We start from the raw sequence: 6000 nt of genomic DNA, 5'->3' as shown, positions 1-6000 counted from the left end.
CCGTGTTCATACAATCAGGAAGCCAGTATATATATACAAGTCTCATCACCTCAGGGGTGAACTCTTTGAGTTTCAGATACCGCTCTATGATATCTATGATATGCACCAGGACTACACGCCGTATTTGACTTCTTGTCGCTCTCTGAACGTTTCCCAGTGAAATTTCCTCAGTGTTTCTAAATTCTACTGATCATGGCTGCCAGGTTTTTTCGTGATTTGTGGGCTCTGCGTTCAATCATCGTTTTTATCCTGGTGCCTGTCTTACTCCTGCCTCTGCCAATAATCGTGTCAACGGACGTAAGTTTACAAGCTTTCATTTGTTACTGCATGCTTTATTATTAATATATATATATGTACATGTACGGTTCTTGTGTTAACATTAAGGGTGTACTCCCGCGGTGCCTCTCAAGGCACATATTTGATATACTATTGTCTCTATTGCCACGAATATATCACGCAAAGTCAGTCATCACGTGGTTTGAAATCCATTTTATTCCATAGATTTATTTGTTCGGTTTTCTTTCTTTGACAAATGTTTATAAGAGTGGTTGCACTGTTTTATATACATGCTATCTGTTGATAAGAGAATGGTAATATTTTTCCCGTATCCAAGCATCAGATAAGAGCCAAAGGTTGCACATTAAAGGAGAAAGAAAATTTAAATATCAGTCAAATACCATTGAAAAGAGTATGCACTTCTTTGTAGGTGCATGCCATAAAAATATTCTAATATGTACCTCAAGTTGATAAATTATAAATAAAGTCATCAGTTGGTTAGCGCGCTAGCCTAGCATAATGAACCAAGAGTCTCTCACCAATGCGGTCGATGTGAGTCCATCTCACGTATAAGTGAAACGGCGTTAAACAGCAATCAAATAAGTAAATAAATATAAATAAAGTCAGCGCTAAAATCAGCTGTTGGCGACTCCATTTTGCCTAAGAACTAGTCCTGAAGTCCTCTGTGTTAGAAGGAGAATTGCCGTCGGAAACCGTCGAAGTGCAGTTCGTACATTCCCGGTAGAACTCTTCTTCCCACAAGGTAGCGAACAGTACAGTTCGTTTTCCGCTTGACGATCGGGAAAACGAAATGTTGGACGTAGGTTCCGAGTTTACACGAACAAACCGGCAGTTTTAACGACTCTCGCTGGCTGAGAGGCAACACACTGTTAGCATAAATAACAGGGTGTTTAAGATGGAGGACGCGATGGACTCAACGATTTATGCCAGTTTTGTACTTGTCAAAATTATGCTACAGATAGAAAAAATGTGCCCTTTTCAGCCTATAGTGTGATTTTTCTTGTCCATTAAGATACATATATCACCACTTTTTTAACTCACAAACACTTTTATTCGATTGCATACTTTCAATGCTACATCCCAATGTCCTCGCTAGCTCATTTGACAGAAGAGTTGGTCTCGCCACTGCCGACTTATCTTTTGCCAAAGACGTCGCATGCTCGAATACAACTCTCGCCCGTTCCACAGCTATTCTAAATTAAAGTCTATTGTATAAACCTGGATGATTAGGCCTTCTGTTCTCGTCGAACTCAGTTGTTGGTTACAACTGTTCTCGTCGAACTCACTTGTTTGTTACGACTGTTCTCGTCGAACTCACTTGTTTGTAACAACTTTAAACTAGCGTTACGTTACCGGTACTGCTACCCCCATTTAACTCTGAGAACGCCAGGTGTAACATAAGTTAGGCGATAACCTGCAAAAAGCCCACTTGCAAAACTTGCACTCCCCTCCCCTCCCCCCTCATGCCAAACCTTTGATTGATTTGAAACTTTAAAGGCTAGATGTAAAAGCTAAAAATGTAAAGGTTCCCAAGTAATCGTTATTGTTCATACGAATACACTACAAATACACGAGTTTGAGGAGACGAAGTCAGGAGTGTCGGTATCAGGCATAACTTGGGCATGTTTATGCTTAGTCATTTATGCAGAGCCTTATAGAATATCTCCTTTCAGTGTGTTGTAGGGAAAGCAATTTTCTATGTGGTTCCGGGTCAGTATTCGTACAGCCTTTACTCAAAGAAACACTCACCAAGTGGATACGTTTACCTAGCTATCAGAGAGATGGTGTGACAAGCATACCGTATCTGACCCAGAAATTCGTTCATGTCTAAGTTACTCTTTTTCAGATTTTGAGAGCTGATGGAAATGTGTTCGGAGCTATTCTGACCTCTAGAAATGCAATCTTCAAGCAGTTGTTACAGAACATGTTTAAAGCGTACCGTGACAGATACGCACCTATATAAGCTGGGGTGTTGTGGCGGGTGTTTTTTCAAACAGGCCACTTTATTTGTCATTCATGAAGTAATACAGTAATGCTAACAATCACGCTTCCCACCATATTTCACAAAAACACATCTGTCTACTCCTCAGTCCAATAACCTGAAACTTGGTCCTTGTCGAAAGTGCTGTACTCGACATGTCAAAATTACACGCTACGAAAATTGGTTTCCCACAATCCTGAAGAAATTCTGACTTCATGTCACCTATAATTATTTGTGAATAATGAAAAAAAAAACATAACATCACAATAGGGTGCTTTTGGGTTCGATCTCTTATGTAGCAAACGGTAATAAAATTCTACTGTAACATGTAATCTATCCTAGATGTTAGTCAACTACTTTTAATTAGCTACACTATAACATGGACCTCTGAAAACGGTTTCACACACAGTTATTAGGATTAAATGAACGATGGAGAAAATTGAGGGGGTGAGTGTCTGTGAACTGAACAAGCTCTTGAAGGAAAGAGATGTCATTTGTGCCCCTGGAATACGGTGAGATATGTAATCAGTAAATTTATATCAAAAATGGATGCTTAACATTTTTGACGAGTCACGTGATATAGTAAAACGTTTTGTACCTTTGGCTACAAAAGAGTTCAATCTGAAAATAAATGAAATGTCACATCACATTTTAGAAATGAGTGGGTTGGGAAAAGGACACATCTCGTGGAACGTATGGATTTAAACTAATTAGATGTTGATCATTAAATTAGCGATAGACTATATAAGATAGACTATATATATTTGATACAGTATTGTGCCTAGTGTCTGAACTGAGTCTTGACTGATTATTCTTTTAATAATGAAGAGGTGCAATCAGCCTGCCAACCTTGTCACGTGATTGAAAATAACTGTTAGTTAAACTGGTGTGTCCTGAGCGAGTCGATGCGCCAGTAACTGTCGTGTTCTGGTCTGTATTATTCACGCTCATGTGATGTCAGAATTTCTTCATAAACCTGTTATATTTTTATTGTGGCGAATAACGTTTGAACAAAAAGGACAACACAGACGAATCCATATGATTCCAAGTTAGTAAAGATAACAATTCACAACGCTTATTGTAGAAGAAGCGTTGGGAACCTGGCTAAGTGATCTCAGAGTTATCATTTTGGTATCGCCATAAATGGAATCTCTCGTTTTCCACTCTTAAGTGTGGAAATAACACAAGCAAATTGCTTATACTGTATGTATAGTTTATCTGTACCAAAATGAGTTGTGACAGCATTCTGATATCGTTGTGAAAGTTGCCATCTGCCGAAGGTTAACGACCTCGTCTCATTTTAAAGTGTTTTGCGACGTTTCTTACACAGCAGAGCAAGAATAAATGTGTGTATGTACATCTATGATATTTCGGAGAGGTTACAGCGGGTAAATTTATTTCAAGTTCCTTGAGATATAAACAGCTCAACCAAATTTTTGGCAATATTTCTTGTAGAGCAAACATAAACTGTTCAACGCAATACAAAAAAGCAAACGAAACTGATATTTAGTTCGTCTCTTCCAAAACCGAAGGAGGACTCTGTGGCCGAGATGGTTAGCGCGGCGCGATGACACAGAATGAGGTCGCTGTGAGGTCGCCGGGCGTTCGTGGGAAGGGCCTCCAGCAACCTGCGGATGGTTGTGGGTTTAACCCGGGCACTGCCGGGTTTCCTGTCACCATAATGCTGACCTCCGCCGTATAAGTGATATATTCTTGAGTTCAGCGAAAAAACGCAAATCAAATAAATAAATAAATTAATCCAAACTGGAACCGTATGATTTCTAGTCAATTTAGTGAGGTTAATGAGATATACATGTATGTACAAAGATAGGCCTACAGCCCTAAATAACCATGGAGTTTTTTATCCTTTGTATAGGTACACTCATCTGTAGGTAGAAATTGTTACGTTGTAGTAAACATGCATTACTGCTATACGTGCAGTCTACTGGAAGGGCTGTTTACACTACTGCTCAGAGCGCGAAATATCCGATTTCTCCATGCTGTAAGTCTTCTATATTGTATTCCTGAATAAACCTGGATTCTATTGATCGACTAAGCATCATCGAGGCCAGGGTTTCAGTGGCGTCATTCATATTTTTTGCTGGAATAGCTCGTTTCAAGGTCCATTTGGCTTGATGAAACGTCTATGTACGTCAAGTGACAAAACCCTGCTGTGACGTCAATGGTCCCAATATGATCAGAAAATGCCATCGTAGAATTCAAACTTTCAGATGCATTTTACTTGGTTGCAAAAATTCTGAAAAAATAAATCGAACCATTGTTTTTTTTTCTTTTATGGTTTAATGGTATTTCATCTGATATATGTACGTTATTGTATCCTTTGCCTGTGCAAGATTAGGATGTCCAAATGTTGACACGACTGGCAACACACAGAGCTACTTTATAACAGAGCTGCTTGTTGTAGCTAAGCTGTACATACTGGCGCAAAAATATTGTACACGGCACTGGCTATATGTACCTGGCTCTGATTACAGAAGAGCCGATACTACTCATGCTGAGTTCGCTTCATTTTTGATTAACGGTGACTTCACTCTGATAAAATACAAGCAACTTCATGAAGCTTACCCGCAGGGCTCCCCAGGGCTTAGCTATACGTCTGTACGCGCACACGGATCTTTGTCATCAATTTGTTTATTTGCTTACTTCATAGGGGGTGGGGAGGGGGGGGGGGGGGGGGGGGGCGTCCGTGGCCGAGGAGCTTAGCACTCCAGCAATGATCCAGGAGTCTTCCGCCAGTGCAGTCGCTGTGAGTTCCTCTCCAGCCATACGTGAAAGGTCTTGCAGCAACGTGCGCATAGACGTGAGTTTCCCTCCGGGTGTACCCGGTTTCCTCCCACCATAATGCTGGCCGCCGTCGTATAAGTGAAATATTTTTAAGTACGGCGTAATCACCAATCAAATAAACAATAATAATGTCTTATAATTATGGACGCTATGTATAGATGTTTTCTAGATGCAAGGTAAACTAATGGTTAGGGCTGTATCGTAGCTTTGAAGCCGTTACTAAAACATTTTAAAGAACTTCTGAATAAATCACACACATATTTCGCAAATATAATCATGAATTATCATTTTAGCACCGGTTCAGGAAGTTTACTCTGAGTGCTGACCAGTTTTCCACATTGTGGTTTGGTGGCAGATGGACGTTGTCAGTTTTTGTGTGAAGTAGGCTTGGTAATCCGCGTGACCGCGTGAGGGCCATGTCCACCTGGCGGATTACAAGCCAGCGCGTGCTGCGACCCACATTGTCGACACAGTTTACACAGAAGCGTGACGTCAGTACTCACGAACAAGGGGGTCATGTGACTTAGATGCTTGTTTCAATCGGTAGTTTTTACAACCAAAACATGACGAGCCTTGCTTTTCTTAACAAGGTGGGACGTCAGATGTTATGTTTTTGTGGAGCTTTCCGAAAGAATAAAAATGATGGAGTAAGGAAAAGATTTTAAAGATACATGCATCAAACCGATTATAACATCAGCGTTCTTTCCCATTTTTTATCCAGACTCTGATAAACAGTGATGTTATTGGCATAACGTTTGACGGGCCTTGATCCGTGCTTCATAAGTTTTCTTGTCTTACAGCATGTTAGCAATAGCCCCGGTCAAATGTAACAGTGTATACCTAGTCTGTAAGATCTTATTTTTACAAGGTACACGGTCCTTCAAAGCATATAAGTTAAAGCTGTTTAAATGTTTTTT

Source organism: Liolophura sinensis, chromosome 10 (genome assembly GCF_032854445.1).
Source record: "Liolophura sinensis isolate JHLJ2023 chromosome 10, CUHK_Ljap_v2, whole genome shotgun sequence".
NCBI lineage: Eukaryota > Metazoa > Mollusca > Polyplacophora > Chitonida > Chitonidae > Liolophura > Liolophura sinensis.
Note: the sequence above shows the minus strand (reverse complement) of the source record.